The following is a 20,448-nucleotide window of genomic DNA, read 5'->3' as shown; positions in this document are numbered from 1 at the left end:
TCAAACGTATCCTATAGGTGTGACTTTTAGGGACCAGTTGATCACCGCCATCTGTATGACAATAACGTCAAACTTATCTAGCAAGCCAACCGTTATTGATAAACGTGGACCAACTGATAATAATACAAAAGTATACCCTTTGATCCTTTTAGAGATTTATATGTCATTGCACTAACTGTGGAGGACACCAGCCCCAACAAGCTCCCACTTATCCGTACAAGTGTATGTGCAATAACGTTATCCGCACTAACTGGAGGACACCAGCTCCAACAAAAAGAAGGATTTTTACACCTTCATACTTACATGTTTGGTTATGGCGAGAAACCGATGTAAGTGTAACAACTCGTTTGGTCGGAAAAGACTCGGTTTAAAACCGTTTTGGTAAGTAAAAAGAGTGTTTTTTTAAGATTAGTGACGGCGTAGTGGTCGAAGTGGTCGGTCCAGTGATTTAATGCACGATGACGGTACCAAACAATGTGTAAAGCTTGTATTTACGATCGTTAGGTCGTAAATACGCGTCGGATTGTGACTTAAGAAGTCGAGTCGAGAATTTTAAGGGAGAAAAGAGGGGGCGGACACTCGCGTAACTTCTCAAATAGGGGCATTTGAGGGTTATTTATAGGAAAATGAGCAGTTGTGTGAGTTTTGAGCGACGTGGCCACCTGGGCTGCTCAAAGAGGCGTGAGCCACGTCGCGGGTCTTCGAGTTGTCTTGTCGCTTTCACACAAGTGCAATCATGATTTTTTCTATCCTAGGATTTGTAGTCAGATGTTTGGTACTTGACCATTCATGATTCCGGGAAATCATAGTATAAAAGGCTTTGAATGTTTTGTTTTTGGTGGTTGACTCGGTTTGACTCGTTGTTGGAGTCGGGATTTGAATTTTTGAGTCAGTTTTTGGTCCGGTGTCTGTTTTGACTCTAGTTAGTGTCATTGCGACCCCGTCCTCGTGCATTAAACACTCCAGGTAATTCTGAAAAGTTTTGAAATGTTTTATTTTCGAAATCGTTTTAAGTTTTCCGACGTAAAGTTGTACGCAAACTGTCGATCAAACGCCGCGATTCCAAAACATGTTATAGTCCGATAATCATCGGGTGTTTGTTGGAGTCTCAGCAGATACTGGGTATCTACAACTAGTAAAAGTAAAAGTGATACGAGATCACATAAAAATTACAACCGAACCGGTATTCCCTAACATTACGGGTAATACCGATCAAAACTAAGGCCATACTAATATGAAATTACATAATTTTTAATTACATATATAAAATATGACATTTAACAATGAAATATGCAGCATTATAATATGTATCTATCATGCCAAATAATGTGCCAAATCGCCCTATTTCACTTATATCGGTCATATAACCCGGTTTTATGGAAATTCACGATTTTAACTTATTAAAATCGTAAAGTAATACTAAAATCTAAATTTAGTCCAAGTTAATTATCCTAACTCTCTTAGGACTCAAAAATTAGTCATTACTCAATTTTTGACAATAATTCAACTTGATATAATGTTCATGCTCATTTTGACCCTACAGTCATAACTTTTATGAAATAAATCCAAATTAAATTATAATAATTTAAAAATTTAAATTTTAAAATTTTGAACATTCTTGAATATATCCATGACACTAATAATGTGAAAAATCATGGTTTAGATTTTTTGAATTTATTTCGAGAAAATGTAGTTGCGATTTATCGATTTTATCAAATAAAACATCTAAAGCATACAAAAATTGACATAATAAACTTTACAACTTTATATCTGATAAGTGGGATATAAATGCAACCTAAAATAATTTTTTCATGCCATATAATTTGTTTTAGCTATTTATGCTAAAATAGTCACTATTTATGTTATTTTAACACTAAAAATTCATAAATCATGTAAACTGAATCAAGTTCATCTTAAATTTTACACACAATGAGTAAAATGTGCATGTGACCAGATATTATAATTTTATGGCATGTTTCGAAGTTTAACTATTTTTAACCATTTTACCTCCATTTAATCCATTTTTATCTCATAAAAATCATAAATCATGCAAAATAAATCAAATTTATACGAACTTTTACATACAATAAATAAAATATGCATGTGGGTTCATATAAAAATTTCATGGTCAGAAACTATGTCTAACTATTTATAGCATTTTAAATACCATTTTAGTCATTAAAATGTAATAAAATAACTAAAAATCATTAATATGAGCAATAAAATACCATAAGTTATAAAAATGACCAAAATACATTTTCGGAGCAGAATATATAACATGCAATATGATTTCGTGAATTTATCTAATAAATCACAAATTTTTAGTTTTAATTAAGTTACTAATAACTCGAAAAAAGTATAAATCGATTATGCATGCAACATCCTATGCTCTGATACCAATTGTTGGGTTCATATACCCCTATTAGACTCATCTAATTCATTTTATAAATTACCCATAATTTATATTTATGTTGATTTAGTGCATGCATAACAAAATAATGAAATAAGGAAGAAAATCGAGTTTCCTTACATTGTAAATGTACCGAATTTTGGGTACAAGTAAGGTCTCCTACCTTCATTTGTTCCTGAGCTAATACATTGGAATGATCCTCCAACCTCAAATATAGAGATACTCCTTATAAATTGCACCCAAGATTTTCCCTTAAAACTAATATATAAATTAACTAGATTGATATATTAGTAACCCTTAAATGATTCTAATAGTATAAATTACTACACTAGTAATAATATTATATGATATTAGAATTAAGATGAATAACTTTTAAAGTTTCCAAAACTATTTTGAGAGATTAGAGGGGAAAACTACACAATACAATATTGTATATCAATAGAATGAATGAAAAATAAGAGCCAAGCCCTTATAGAGGAGGGAGGGTGCCGGTTTTTGGAGAGCCAAGAAAAGACCAATGCATGCCCTATCTTTTCCTTTTGTTCTTCACAAGAAAGTAGATGTAAGGCTACTTACAAATCGGTTATCACTGTGTTTTATTTAACAATTAAATAAAACACCCACTTACCTATAATCCCTCCATTTTTTCGGTCACTTTGGATAAAATGGACTTCCATTTTATTTTGTCAATTTGTCATTTGTCACACAATATGTCACATGTAGCATGTAACATGTTATTAATTAATTTAATGCATATTGGACAATTAAATATCATTATATACATTAATTAAATTACATATAACAAATTGTCTAGTAATACATAATTACATGGTATAAAATGGGATGTGTTAATATAATTCACAACATTTTGTAATTATAATTAACCATTCATTCTTATCACAATTGTTTCATAAACAATAATCATTTTTACTAATGAAAATATTTCAATTACTAAATGAATCTTATTTAATCAAATTACAATAAGATATAAATATTCTCACTCATAAAATTAATTGTTCAAATTTAAGGAATTGATTAACTTGTATCGATATACAATTAATCAACTTATCTATTAAGGGAATTGTCCTATAGGTGTGACCTTAAGGGATAAACTGATCACCACCGTCAAACGACAGTAATGTCAAACTCTAGTTAGCCAATCAGTACTAATTAATGTTGATCAGTTGACTATATAAATGAATCATCCCTTACGTATTCTTAATTTGAGATTTAAACATGTGATCACACTATTGTTGAGGACACATACTCCAACAGTACAAGCCCAAAATCTCCATTTTCTTCATTTCTTTACATTTTCTACCTTCTCATTTTCATCAATTTCCTTCAAAAAGCTCAATTAAAAACATGAGATCCGTCCCTTTAATCTCTCATGCAATTTATTAAATGAATGAATGCAAAATTACACTAAATGCATATATACAAATTAATGGTTATTGAGAAACTTCATCAAACCAAAGATTATCAATAAACAATTTCATGGAACATTATCACTAGCACTCAAAGCACGTAGAAGTCGGTCAAATTCTTGGGAGTGAGATATAAATAAGCATGGATAACAACATAAGATTATGCAATGAGATAATGCCCAAGTAATAGACCGAACAAGCATGTGTAGAATGTTATAACAAAATTCTTATTAGATGTGATGGATGGTAGGAACATGAAATGGGTAGTTGGTTGGCAATTCACTCAACTCGTCCTCCAAATAGTCAAAATCACAACATTCAATGCAAGTACTCTCATTATCATCTAAGGTGATTTCAAGGGTGTCTATTTGTGGTTCCCAAATGTCCTTATATTCTTCATCCCAACAAGGTCCGTTATCAAAGGGGTTGTCATAACAAGGCTCACCAAGTTCAACACAATTGTCTCCCTTTAATATGTCATCCTGAAAGGGTAAGTTATCACTTAAGATCTCATCCATCTTACTCGGAATTTGCCCATAATCATCAAGTTCCATGGAAGTTGGGTTTATTGTTACACAAGAAGAGTAGGATGACGGCATCCAAGCATTGGTTTCACAATCAAGAATGTACTCCCCATCATTATCACTCTCTTCATTTAGCACTCCATCTTCCTAAGGAGGGGCAAATTTGTGGGCATAGTAGGTTGGCTCAAGGTTATAGGAAGGTGTCTCATTATCACAAATCTTATTTTCAACATGGTTTTCCTCAATGAATTTTTGAAATGTGGTTTTTATCGCTTCTATACCTTCCTTGGCACTCTCAAAGATGTCGTGTACAATTTTCTTAAGACAATGGATGGCCATGAACTCAACAAATTCCCAAAATTCCTCACAACTCATCACACATATCCTACCACCACTCAAGTGAAATGCCAAGTTGCGGGTTTCAAGGTTCATTGTCATTATAAACAACACAACACGCTTCATAATTTTAGAGAGTAAAACCATGATGCCAAGCATGAGTCATATAATCTTCAAATCTTGCAATATACTTATCAAAAGACTCATTTTCATATTGCCAAAAAGTGAATGTAGACATGTTAAACATAGAAACTAGAACGAGTACAATAAAACTCAAGAATAAGAAGCACAACTAAAACTAGATCAAAGAACGATTCAAATACACAACACCGTAGGACGGGGGTATTTGAATTGTTCAATGTCATTGTCCGCCATCAAACACATTTATACCCAACTACTAGCATAACAAGCAACTCGGGGCCGAACCCGTAGGACGGGGGTATTTGAATTGTTCAATCTAATTGTAGTTGCACTTAAGTTTGTCACAATTGATTTGGTTTGAAGATTCTAAACTAATGAAAGCAATAAAGTAAATAAAGATGTAAACAAATAATAAAGGATACTAGGATGTCATGGGATCATAAGGGAATCATGGTAAGATAGCATAAATGAGTTATATAGATGCAAGCAATTTATTATTGTTGGAATTAAGTTAGTTCATGTCATATAATTCATAAGAAGATTTGGGTCCTGGAGCCGAGTCGTCTAGATTGTACAACACCTACATGTCGACTTAACTCTTCCTATTAAACTGCATGCATGATGAACCAATTCCTTGGGAAACTTACGTCTCAGAGCCGAGTCGGTTAAGACTTTACAACACCTACAAGTCGAGTTGGGTTTTCCCTATTCAACTCTATGCAAGGTCTAACAAGGCTTGAGTTGGTTTATATCTTACAAGCCTTGTTGAATAGATAAGAGAAGGGTAAAAAATGCAAGGTTTCATAGTCTAGCATTTCATCAAACATTATATGTGTATAAGTTGAAAAACAATAAGCAAGCATTCATATGAACTCATTAAGTACAAATCTATCACATGATTAACTCCCCTAATCCCCCACTAATCCTAGTTAAGTAACTACTCACTTATTATCAAGGAAAACATGTTATCAATGGTGTCAATCATTACAACAAGTATAAACATAATTAAAGAGTGAGGAAATAAACAATAAAGAGTAAAAAGTAAAGAGATTATACCAAACTTAAGATGAACAATTGGAAAGGAAAGAATAATAGAAGAAAACTTGATTGATTGATGAAGAGTTGTCAATTCTCCAATAATAACCCAATAATCTTCAATTACCCAAAAATAAACTTGAAAATAATTAAGGAAAGATTAATGTGTAATTTTGTGGAATGATTGAGATTAATCTATTCTAATCTACTCCTAATCTAATCTAAGAAAGCTTGATTTAATCTAAGAAAACTTGGTTTTTAGCTAGGTAATACAATGGAGTATATATAGTGGTACATCATTAGTTTAAGTAAGGGTAGATTAGTAAATAACAATGCTTAAGTGTTGAATAGAGCTTTGCAAGTCCCGAGAGAAATGCGCGGATCATGTAGCAACTCCCAAGAAAATCCGCGCGGATTGGCTTGAAGCACGGCTTATCCTGTGAGGGGATCCGATCGGACTGGGCATCGGGACGCCCTGATCCTGGTCTGGGACGCTCGGATCCTGGGACAGGGTTCTTCTCCATTCTTGACTGCCTAACAATCCGCTCGTCCTGAGTCCGGGATGCCCGGACTGAGTCTGGGACGCTCGTCTTGAGTCTGGGACCCCCGGTCTGAGTCTGGGACGCCCAGATTGAGTTCGGGACGCGCGGATCCTGAGACAGCTTGTCTATTTGAGCTCGGATTGTAAAACGGGTGTCATTTCCTCATCCGGACTCCTATTGGAGTGATTCAAAAGCCTAGACCACTTGATTTTTTGACGCAGATTCATCTAGCATATTTTCAGAGCCAAACAAGCATCTCCTGGTTTTGTTCCAAGCAATTTCTTCTTGTAATGGCTTCCTTCTCGTCATCCTTGCTTTTAAACCTATGATCCTTCTATATACTCTTTATTCCTACATCTTTGCTCATCATTCTTGCCTCCTCTTGATACGAGTCCATCCAAGATCATCAATAAGATTCCGAATATGTGCGAGAGACGGGAATTCCGCCTCATTATCTTCTTTTCGACAAGACATATACAACGCAATAGGAAAGTAAAATAGGAAGGAATTAACCGATAAGATGGTCATGAAATGCTATATTAGTATGCAAAATAGGTTCAATTAAGGGACTAAATGTGCGCAATTAAGAGTTACATCACATGGCTTCAAAGGTCACCTTGGAATAAACGGTAGCCAAGGAGTTATTACACCACAAGGTATTCTTGACTAGGCCTTAGTCCATGGGTCAAAAGATACTAGCATGACACATCCTAGGTTGTCTTGAGGGTATTCTAGCAAACAAAGTCTCAAGGAGAAAACTTATCTAAAAGGGCCCTATATACATTTGCCAAGCTTCCCAACTAGACATTTTCACAAAAAATTTCCTAATATGCAACTACATGCCATGATGCAATTATCATATATACAACCTAATGCATATGCTTCTATCACTAGTATGCCACAAAATCTAAATGCAACTCCTATAATAACATAGATTTGTACCGCATCAAACAAAAAGAAGCCACATTGTCATTAACATATAAGAAGAAAAAGGAGATTTGGAAAGATCATACCATGCGGTCTTCATATTCCTCACGCCTCGGATGTGGCGTAGTCGATCCCAAGTGATAGGAGTGAACAACAAATAAACATATATATACAATTCTACACTACAAATAAAGAACATGTTTTTGGAATTTTTGAAATTTTTCAATTTTTATCACTTTTCAAATTTTTGAGTTAGATGTTAAATGTTAGAATATTAGAATTTCTCATCCTCACACTTAGTATGGACATTGTCCTCAATGGACAAAACGATAAGAAATTGTGCAAATGCAATGACATAAAATGCATGAATCTACACTAGATGCATACTACATGGTGTATATTACAAAATGATGCAAGCTAAACTATTCTAAATGATGCCTTCTTTTTATTGTTTGGAGAGCTAATTTATATTAACTCGGATTCCTTATGAGTGAACTTCCCCAAACCGGACAAAACACTATTACTAGTGCAAAAAGAGGGAAGTTCATTCACAAGGCATGAATGCAATGTATGAATGAAATTTCTCATTTTGGATTCTTTGTAGTTGGAGCAAAAAGATAGACACCTCCATGTTCACTACTACAAATATAGGCAATAGCAACGACCCTTTAACAACGCATATTAACGCGAACTTGTAATAACGTTGTTAACTGTATTATTTTATTTTCGCGGAAATTAATAACAACGGTTACGAGAACCATAACCATTGTCATTACTTATAACAACGGTTATATAAATAATAACCGTTGTCATTCATAAAATAATAACAACGGTTGATCACGTAATATATAATAACGTTGTTAATTGGATTATATTATTTTGGCGCAAATCAGTGAAAAATAATAGCAACGGTTAATTTGTGACAACCATTGTTATTACTAATGACAACGGTTTATAATTTAATTAACCGTTGTCAATACTTTCAGTGTATAGAAAAATAAAAACAAACACCACAATACCACACAAACACAAACACAAACACAGAAACTGCACATACACAAACACAAACACAAACACACTCTCCCTCATGATCAAAACTCTCCCTCGCCGTAGCTCTGTCATCTCCCTTCACTGTCGCCGTCGTCGTCTCTTTATCATCGTCTCTGTCACTGTTCTTTCTCTAATTATCAGGTATATATCTATCTCTTAATTGTTTTAGGTTTTGTCATCTCCGTCATTATTGTTCTTTCTCTAATTATTTTTTTGTGTGTTTTTCTCCGTCAATGTTCTTGTTCTTTCTCTAATTATCCGATTAGTTTTTCTACGTTTATTAGTAAAACAAATCAAATAAAATAAAACAAAGAAGATGCATGATGAAGAGGATAGTAAAACAAATCCACATTTAATATTCATAAACTTTGTTAATGGATATACAAAATAAAATAAAAAACTAAACTAAACTACTACTTAGAACGGTTTTTACGAAGGCATTATCTTCTATGAGATGATCCTTTCCTCCTTTGCTATTTGGAGGTCTCATAAAGCAGATGCAATATCTATATGCAGCTGCTCCAACTCCGGCACCCAGCCACGAAGGGTGGCCTCCTTGAGTAGGATCTGAACATCATCAAGGAAGAGTCTGTTCTTCCTCTGGATTCCTGTAAGCGGCGTATGAAACACTTAATGTATTCGGTCGTTATTAATGGTAAACGAATGTTCTGATTCATTATAGAAGGAAGTTTGGAGTTTAGGTTTTGAAGATTTAGGGTTTGGAGTTTAGGGTTTTGGGGAGATTGAAGAAAAATGAGATAATGGATTGATTGAGATATATATATATATATTGGAATGAATTTATAATTAGTGTACATGTGTCCTTTCGTATTCCAAGAGTTGTTTTTTAATTAATATGTTGTCGTTTCATATGCCAAGAATTAATGAATTAAATTAAATTAATAATTAAATTATTATTTTTTTTTATAAAAAACTCCAATAACAACGTTTATTAAAACAAAACCGTTGTTATTAATTAATAACAACGGTTATAATAAAAAAACCGTTGTTATTAACATCCCTACAATAAATTATTAAGCGCGACATTACTATCAACAAAGGTTTTATGTCATGAAGCCGTTGTTATTAGTTTCCCACCAAAAATTTATTCAATACAGGGACTTCTTTTCCCAACGGATAATTAATAGAGACAACGGTTCTAAACCGTTGTTAAAACCTTTGACAACAGTTATTAGTAAAAAAACGTAACCGTTGTTAAAATTTTTAACAACGGCCCGAACAACAACGTCCGCTTTTTTTAATAACAACGGTTTTTAACCGTTGTTGTTGGCTAAATCTGTAGTGGTGGTTGTCAAGGTTTGAGTCCTTTGAATGGTGCTAGGATTCAAAAACTCATAACTACCAAGAGTCCAAACAACTCTATAAATGAGCTAAACTAAATGTTATTTAAGTTGTGCAAGTTATGTCAACATGAGATAAAAACAACAAAGTAAAAGGAGGGGTAGGAGACTCACAATGGAATAGGTCAAAATGCTAGCATAAACCATCAATCCCGCATTTGTGTCATCCTCCTTCATGCTTTGTTCAACCATCAATCCTCAATCATATCATCATCACTTTCCTCCATAAAACCGGAGGATTGACCATCATCTTCTTCTTCTTCTTCTTCATTTGAACTTGAACCTTGCTCTTCATCATCATCATTATGGCTAGACTTACTACCGTCCCCATCCTCATCATAAACAACCTCCTCAATCTCCCTAGTTTCCCGGGTATCCCCTTCTTCATCTCTAGAAGCTTGAGGAAAGAACACTTTCCTATCCACCCAATCCGGCAAATAACTCTTGGGATCAAGGAGTCCTTGATTAGCAAGGTGGTAAAGGGGTGGATATTGGGCGTAGTAAACGTTCACCCAATCATTGTAGGCTTATTTATGGATACTTCATGAATTGTACTAAGTATTCATTGCCCGTCACAAAACTAGGATCATTTGTTGTGAACTCTTTGTAGGCAAAGGGGCAAGGAGGTACCACTAGGGAGGAGGCTTCTTCATGTGGACATTGTTGTTGTTGTTTGATGATACTCTTGGGATTATTTGAGACGGGGAGAAGGTAGTTTCTCCGGTGAGCGGAAATGCGGCAAATCTTACTTGGCAAGAAAATAGAGTCGGCATCCTTGATAATCCATTCATATCCTTGGGCGGAATTCTCATGTTTTACTCAATGAAATTTGTGAATCAATGAGTTCATATCAAGGATATTGCTTCCTTTAACCAGTTTATATTCTTTGTCTTTGTTGAATTGTGGGTTAAAATGCTTTGCTAACCTTGTTATCAAGCCTCCATTAACAATAAAGGCCGCGCCATCCTTCCCATTTTCAATGTCCAACCATCTTTTAATCAGTAAATGAAGAATATTGTAGTCGTTGTCAGACTTCCCATTGGCATTCATGAAGGATTCAAGGTAGACAAGATCTAGTTCGGTCAAGTGATTAGCTTATTTTCGAGCTATCAAGGTATTAGCCATAAACTTATGCCAATACCTAATACCCGGATGATGAATGTATAAGAGATGGCATTCTCGGAAGGTGGTCAACTCACGACCGGAAATGGCTTTCCAAAGGGCTTCAGCATTAAACCCCAGAGGCTTTTTATAGAAGCTTCAATAGTCTTTAAGGCCGAATACCTCACCTAGATCACTTTTGCACATTGTCCTACTCTTGTTTTCAAGGCGACATTTGACCTATTTCCTAGTCTCAATGTTATATTCCTCAAAGAACTAAAGAATTCCAAGGTTAAGGAGGGGTAAGTTAACACATTCATCTCAAATAGGTTAGATAACCCCATGGACTTGAAAAATGCCTTGGTTTGTTCAAGCACACCCAATTTATCCAAGGTATCTTAATGCGATTTAAAACTTTGTCGTCTAAGCTAACCGATCAAAACAATATTTATAGACTTAACTAAATACTCTTAGTAGAGTGACAAGTAAAGGTCGGATTCCAAAGGACGGGTATTGAATCAAGTTATCGATTGTAGAAAACTATGTCTTACGGTGTCACAATTTGGGTTGAGTTTGAGGTTTGGAATCTAAAATACTTAACAATGAAATGTAAAGGAATGAAACTAAAACAAGCAAATGAGCAAATAGGGGTTTGTAAACAATTGATGAAGGCACTAGGGTGTCATGGGTTTATAGGGTATTCATGGTGGTGATCATACAAACATGTTTACATAGATGCAAGCAAATTATTGTTGTAGTGTAATCGAGTTAGTTTATGTCTTACAATTCCTAGGAAAATTTGGGTCCCGGAGCTGAGTTGGTCAAGACTGTACAACACCTAAAAGTCGACTTAGTTTCTTCCTATTCAACTATATGCATGGTCTAACAAGCCTTGAGTTAGTTTGTATCTTACAAGTCTTGTTGAATGGAAAGGAGAGCCATGCAAGGTTTTCAATCAAGCAATTCATCAAGCATAGCATGTTCATAAGTTGAAACTACAACAAGCAAGCATTCTTTATGAAAACACATTACATTAAGTATGGATATACCCCCATGTTTTAGTTCCCCTAATCCCCCATTAACACTAGCTAGAAGACTACTCACTCATAGTCATGTTAAACTTGCTAATAGGGGTGTCAATCATATTAACAATGTTAAACATGGTGAATGAGTAAAATAATAACTAATTAAGCAAGGGTAAAAGAGATTATACCAACTTAAGGATGATCCAAATAATAAGCAAAGAATAATAGAAGAATAACTTGATGGATGATGAACAATTGTCAAGTCTTTAACAAACCCCAAATAGTCTTCAATATACTCAACTAAATCTAAGAACACTTGAATGACTAAAGAAAAATTAAGATTTGATTAATATTGAATTGAGTAACTACAACTTGATTAGGAATATATACTAAACAAATTGGTAAATTAACTTGATTATCAATTGGTAAGACCTGGTTCTTAATCCCTTAAAACAATGGGGTATTTATACTAAGTACAAGAATTAGGGTAACTAAGGGCTTAAATGACGATTAAGTCCCTAAGAAGAAGATTAGTGCCTTGCAAGTCTCATAAAGAGCCGCCCGACTTGACCTTGAAGCATGCTCGTGCTGCCTAGGGATCCTCTCGACTTGACCACGGGACGCAAGGATTGTGGCTTGGGACGCCCGTTTTGAGCTCAGGTCACCCGGATCTTTGATCATCATTTCTTCTTCTTCTTTTGACTGCCTAAGGATCCGTGGGGATTGTTGAGGGGTCATGGGGGTCTTCATCATTGCCAATTCTACTTGATTTATTTACTTAGGCCTTTAGTGTTGGTCTCCTCTTAGTTTCTTGGTCATTAGATGCACTCCATTTAGCTTCATAAATGCAAGGTTAGCAATACTCTCCTACCAAGGACACAAAACCTCAAAGAATATGCAAAATAGGGAACCAAAGATAAGAAACAACCCTAATAAGTACTAGAAAGCATAGGAACGAAGCTAGTTCGGGGACTAAATGTGCATAAATATGAGTCACATCAAGTATCCCCAACCGAGCTTGACTTAGAAAAGCTCGCATCTAACCGAACCTTTGCTCATCCTGAGTAAAGAGGTGACTAAAACTATGACCCTTATTATTAATACTAGCCGATGTGAGACAATTAGCGGGTCTCACTCTGCCCCTTCAACTCACAACAAGACACCTATGAGGTAAGATGCCTTCTTGCAAGGCAAGGTGGGGCTTGCCAAAATGGTGATGGATCTTATCATTTAAGCACACAAGATCAAGTAGGGGATGCATGTACAAAATGAATAGCCACTTTCCTCATTTAAGTGGCAGAAATCGTCTAAAGAGGAAGCAATCTAAGGGTACACATTCCATTGTAGATATTATTTCTCTAAGCTACTAAGTCTAAAAGGATACCAACAAATCACCTCCAAGTTGTATTAAACTAGGGTACTTTCATCCACAATCGCTAAATACTTTCGTCAAGAGTAGACTCCCTATGGTGTTAGAAACACTGTAGGATCGCGGAATTCCCCCTATTGCCTAAATAAGATGAAGGGTGGTCCCCATTCCACCATGCTACAAAGAAAGGATCATCAATTAGATAAAAGGGATCAATATGTTTTGAGTTTCACAATCATAGTTTGCTTTTCATATTTCCCCCCAATTTCTTGTGGCAATTCGACTTGCATTTTTTGAACATTTTCAAAGTAACCTGTAGATACCCAGTATCGTTCGAGTCTCCAACAAACACCCGAATGATTATCAGACTACAACGTGCTTAGGAATCACATTGTTTAATCGACAGTTTTGTACAACTATACGTCAGAAAAATCAAAACGATTTCGAAAACAAAACATTTCCAAACTTTTCAAAAGTACCTGGAGTTTTTAATGCACGACGACGGGGTCGCAATGACACTAACTATAGTAAAAAAAACGACACCGGACCAAAAATCGACTCAAAAATTCAAATCTCGACTCCAACAACGAGTCAAGTCGAGTCAAACACAAAAAACAAACTTCCATGTTAAGTATTCCCGGAATTCTTGAATGGTCAAGTACAAATCATGTCATCCAAAACCTAGGATAGAACAAATCATGATTTCAATTGCGTGATAGTGATAAGACAGCTCGAAGACCCGCGAAATGGCTCGCGCCTCTTCGAGTAGCCCATGTGGCCACGTCGCTCAAAACGCACACAATCACCCATTTTTCTATAAATACCCCTCAAATGCCACCATTAGGAGGTACGCGAGTGTCCGCCCCCTCATTTCTCCCTTAAAATTCTCGACTCCACTTCTTAAGTTATAAACTGACACTTATTTTCGACCTACCGATCGAAAATACAAGCCATACACATGGTTTGGTACCGTCATCGTGCATTAAATCACTTAACCGCCCATCTCGACCAACTACACATTCACTAACCTAAACAAAACACTCTTTACATTGCTAAAACGGTTTCATCCGAGTTTTCCGACCAAACAAGTTGATACACTTTCATCGATTTCTCGTCTCAAGCCTAGAATGAAAGTATGAGGGTGTAAAAATCTTCTTCTTTCATGTTTTTCATCTGTTTTATGACTATAACATGCTAAAACATGCATAACATGATTCAAAAATAGGTTAGATGAGCCAAAACCGGATTTTGTCCGGAGACAGGGGATACTTACGTAGCAGGAGGGCTCGCGCCTCAATGCCCTCTCAGGCCTTAATCTAGCCGTGTTTGCTCTCGTCTTTCCTTTTCTATTTCATTTCTTATTTGTAATCGGTTTTTACCATTTCAAATATTTCAATTATTATTTATGATAAATTTTTAACCATGAAACATATTCACCCTTGATTCCTCATACCATGACGGTTTAAACTGTGTTTCGGTGATAATTTTTGGTTAATTACATTTTAAAAGGTATTTTAAAGCGTTTTATTTCATTTCTTTACATTTCAAAATAAACATATTAGTCATAAACACAAAATCATCCTAGCTTCCACATACCATGTCGGTTTTTAACCCGAGTAAAATGACTAACATTGACTAATTAAAAACAAACGAACTTAAAATAATTAGTTCATAAACATTTTTCAAAACTATTCATGTCAAGCTTGCAAAACCGAACCCGATATCGAGTATCGTCAACACAATGATGATTATTCAAGCCCTGTACTTCATATTGACATAAAAGCGGTCTAAACGACCTTTTCAAACAAAGATGGGTTCAAACACCCCTTTACAAACGATTTCAAACAGGTAGAAGACATCCTTTGGATTGTCCGCTGCCTCGTGCCTAAAAAGGCAATTGTTTTCCAATTTTCAAGCCAGGACACACCTGTTTACATCGCCTGACGGCTCACGCCTCAATAGGCTGCCTGATGAAGACCCCGCTTCTCTTCCAGCATTTGTTTGGGACGATCCCGACTTCGGCTAACCTGAATACAGGACGGATCAGTTGAAAAGCCTTCCCCTTTATATTGTATTTGCAAAACGCCTTTGTAAGACAAATTGATCACGTTATGCACCATAAACCTAACTCGGTAAATGGATGTTCAATTTCCGTCTTGCATGCATATCAACATTAAATCCAACTTGACATCAATTACTTAATATTTGGATAAACAACCAACATAGAAAGCTCACATGCTAGTTTCAAACTTGTGGATGCGCATTCATGCATTTACCCATTTTATCAAATTATGCATTTAACCAACTGTTGGGCCTGGAATTTCGCATTACTAACAGGATGGAATTCTACCATGGCCTGACGATCAGGGCAGGTCCGTCAGGGTAGTCCAAGTTTGGCACCAGTTGATGAGCCTAGACACCCACATAATCTTCAGGGTCATCTTCAGGGTGTCAGGACGTCAAGTCATCAGGGTGTAAGGACGTCAGGCTATCAGGGTATCAGGAGACAGGCGCCAGCCATGGAGAGGACAACGGTCAAGTGTAAAGTCAACATTTGACCAAGTTATAGACAATTATATGAGATTATTACCACATTAATATGGTAATTAAGAGTATATTAATGGTGAAGATTCTGTCATAAGCATTAATAAGCATTAATACGCAATAAAGATAGCAATTAAAGAGGAATATTCCGCATTAAGTACAAAGATTTGGCAGCCATTCAGCTTGGCTATATAAGGAGCATTTGAAGATCATTTGGCAAGACGAGACATACTTCAACATATACAACACACGCTCTATAAGATTACAAGCCATACAACACTTAGAGAAATATAACATACATAGATCTATTATCATACTTATATTCTCCCAATTACATAGTGAAATCCTCTCCTGGCTTGGTGCCCGTGGTTTTTTCCCATTCAAGGGTTTTCCACGTACAAATTACTTTGTCTTATTATTTACTTTATTTGCATTGCCTTTATTATTATCAACCATGTCTAGGTATGATCACGATAATAGCGAAATAGGATAATACTAGTTAACCCCCATACTATTCTACCCTGGTCATATTTCCAGCCTTGCGCAAAATATGAACAAAACAATTGGCGCCCACCGTGGGGCAACTAGTTTATTAATCCTACAAAAATGTTCACAAGATTTTCTCTTCTCACAAGTTTTAGAGCCTTGGGAAAGATTGATACAAGAGTTTCCATAATTCTCAATTGAAGAAGTGCTAGATCCGAGGGAAATATTACTAAAACAAGTCAAAATTTCTTCCACCGATCATAAGTGTTACAACCTGCGGTGTTGCCTAAGGAGAATGTTGAATTTAAGGGCATATTTGTCCCTAAAGAAATTCAAAGATAAGTTTTTCCTACACCTAATATATGTTTTGCAAAGTATAAGAAATATATCTTAAAATTTTGGTACTTGCTTTTATTCTACGGTGAATTTTCCTAATTAAAATAATTTGATGGTTTTAGGAAATGTAAACTTAAACTTCAAAGGATTCGAGCTTGGATGGAAAACTTAGTCCTGACCGGAACAGGCTTCCAAGTTAGTTATGAACAGTATCAGTGCAGGCCTGATCATCATTTCAAGCCTGAATATTCAGTTCAACCCTGGACGGTTATACCAAAGCCTGATTATTCTTAAGATCTGATCAGGACAGGTCAGCCCTTTCAAGGCAGGGAATGGTAGCCTGATTACTTGTAAGATTTGATCAGGTCAGGTAAGTCCTTCTACCGCCAAAACGCAAAAATGAATCATAAAGGTATTCAATTATTCCTGCAATGGTAAGTTGTTATTCTTTGCATAAAGTTTAAATAAATATGTCATCATACCACATATTGCAAAGTAGATATGAATTAAATATTTTTTAGTAGTGACCATATTACATATGGTAGTTTTTTGGGCAGTCCTGATATTCCAGGGTCAGTCAAGCTTAACCTGACCTGACTGACTTTTTGAAAGATGAATCAACCAGACCTAACTCATCAATCCTGATATACTTAGATCTATTATCATACTACTGTTATGAATCCTTACATGATTACTCATTAACTTTTCCTTAGTATATATCAAGCATGTCTAGCATGAGATTATAACCCTTGATCAATAGAATTTTTAATATTAACATGTTACACACATTATACAACATAAACGTTTGAAGACATAATCTATCCTGCCCTGCTAGTTAACATGGTTGTGATTTACAATTCATGTGTATCATTTATAAGCTACTCGTGATATCCTTGTAAGATATTTAAGTCCTGCCAAGTGCAACTTTATGTGACATGTGGTAAGTTTATGAGTTACATGGTGACCAAAGGAGACATAATAGTCAGTCCTGAACGGATTACAGTAATACTGGAGTTCCAATTACCAAAACCAGTCAGGGACATCCAAACTGACAGGCCAGATTCCGACCTGAACAAAAATCAGCCATGGACTATTATTTTGAAACCTTAAAGCCTTCCGAGTCAGGTAAGTTCCTCACCTAGCAATTACAGTACCCAGTTAGGGGGATATGTGTAGCATCATCCTGCATGGAAGTATATCAGGTATGAGTACCCTAACATGCATGTCCTAATAAGATCTCACTCCCCTAATTCTGTCAGGCCTGAATTAATAAGTTTCTAAAAAAAAATATATAAATATATATGGCTTTGCTTGATCTCATTTTTATACAATTGTAGTATATCCTAATGTTATAAACTATTGGCTCAATATTGACACATCTTTGAAGTTTATGCGACGGAAAAAGCGCAAATCCGCCCCTGAAAGAAATATAAACATCTACGAGGAAGTAAAAAAAACTCCTGAATACGAGGCAACATTATCCAAGGATTAGAAGCCATATTTTTAATCGTCTCCATTTTTACTGGCCAAGCCAGGAAAAGGAAAACCCCTGTCGGTTTATCCCTCTCTCATTGACAATACTGTCACTGCCTAGGTAAAGTACATGGAGGTCAGCAACATCATGTCTACGATGTAAGTAAAAGTCTACTAGATGCTAAAATGAGGTATGATTTACTTCAAAAATATGTTTTAGCTTTAATTATATCGTAAACCAAGTTGCGCCTTTATTTTTAATCTCGCCCCATATTAGTTAAGACCAAACTACCCATAAAAGTTGTCATGCAAAAGCCTGAACTGTCAGGTAGGTTGGCCAAATGGTAAATCCAGCTTAGCACCTATGATATCACCTTTGAACCCAAGACAGCAATCAAATCACAGGCCTTAGCAGACTTTGCGGCTGATTTAATCCCTAACCTGGAACCTGACCTGAAAAAAGAGGTTAACCAATTAGAAAATAAAACCCCAGACCAAAAATGGACTTTGTTCATAGATGGGGCATCCAATGCCATGGGGACATGGTTAGGACTAGTGCTAAAATCACCACAGGGGGACATGATATTTCAGGCTGTAAGCTGTGAGTTCAATGCTACCAATAATGAAGCAGAATATGAAACCCTGATAGCAGGACTCAAGGTATGTCTAGACCTTGATGTTCAAAACCTAAAGATAAAAACAGATTCACTTTTAATTGCAAATCAAATAAAAGGAATTTATATAGCAAAGAATGAAAAAATGATTTTGGAATATGCTAAAATACTTGCAATAAATTCATTTCATTTGATATTGAAAAAATACCAAGAGACCTGAATACACAGGCTGTTGCTTTGGCCAGCCTTGGTTCAAATTCACCCCTGCTTGGATAAAGTACCTATTGCGCATTTACTTGAACATGCCATCAGCAAGCCTGAATAGGCGAACCCTGTTAATATTGACAATGATTCATAGACTAAGCCTTATTATGATTGGTTCCTGCGAGATACAATACCCTAGGCCAGGCATATGGCTAGAACATTTAGAATTAGAGCTTCTACCTATTTTATCATCAATGATAATTTGTTTAAAAGATTTCAGGTCAAACCATACTTGATATTTCTCGTACCACATGAAGAAAAGCTAAGTTCTCAAGACTGGCTATATTGGCCAACCCAGAGGGCTGACTGCCTGGACTACAGCATGAAATGTGAAGCCTGCGATAAGCATACTCCGACTATTCATCAACCGTCTAAGTTATTACATCCAATCTCTACACCCTAGCCATTTTTGGAGTGGGGCATGGCTAACCTAAAGCAAATGGTCAAGCTGAATTAAATGAAAAGGTGCTCGTAAAAAAAAAAAAACAAAAATTTCCAGCCTTGGCAAACTCCCTATTCATTGGTTTATGGCTGTGAAGAAGCCATCCCTGCTGAAATCCATGTAGATATGGTTTGAATGTCTTTGAAGCAAATATCTGCCCGACCCTAACAGATCGAAGTACCTTACATGCTACAAACACTGCAAGGAAACATGATTTCAATATCTTGGAATGTCATCCACCTAAAAGCACAATCATACTTGTGGTAATTTCTGCCTTGCATGTTCTAGGTAAAAATTCCAAACTTATTCATCTAAATAAGTGCTATGACGTGCCTTTCTTGAACATATTACGTGACAATGTGCATTCTTTTCTTGCCTACTTGTTTGCGTTTTACATGCTGGATGTTCTAACCAATTTTTTTTTACTTGAATCCTGAACAATTATACATGATAAATGTTTATATGCATAAATATTCAGGATTGAGGACTACTCTACTGTATATCAATTTCTGAAACAAAATTTTGCACTTAATTGTGCCTAACGAGTTGGTAACCATCACCGGATACAGTAAATGTCAGGACCAATCAGGCATGAAATAATTGTCTGACCTGACTAGGTTTCCTGCTAATGTTTACAACTGGCTGGACGCAGCAAGACGGTGGAAGGGTGTGCCATCCCAACCATTTAGTCTAAAAGCCCTCCTGACAGGCCGAATACCAAGCCCTCCAGTCAGGCGGGGGACATAAGCCCTCTTGACAGGCCGGTTTTCCAACCCCTTCAACTACTATGGCAAAAACCATACATGGTTGAATTACTTACAACGACTTTAATCGCAAAACAGGAGCAAACACTAAAAAAAAAAAAAAAAAAAGAAAAAAAAAAAAAGAAGAAGAAGCAGGTTAACAGGTTTAAAGAAGACAGGTTAACAGGTTTGAAGAAAACAGGTTAAACAGGTTAATAGGCTTGAAAAGAATGACGGGATTAAACAAAGCAAGCCTGAAAAACGATATTTATATTATTAACAAAACCCTTACCCTCTG

Source organism: Silene latifolia, chromosome Y (genome assembly GCF_048544455.1).
Source record: "Silene latifolia isolate original U9 population chromosome Y, ASM4854445v1, whole genome shotgun sequence".
In the NCBI taxonomy this organism is placed as follows: domain Eukaryota; kingdom Viridiplantae; phylum Streptophyta; class Magnoliopsida; order Caryophyllales; family Caryophyllaceae; genus Silene; species Silene latifolia.
This window is presented reverse-complemented; position numbering follows the sequence as displayed.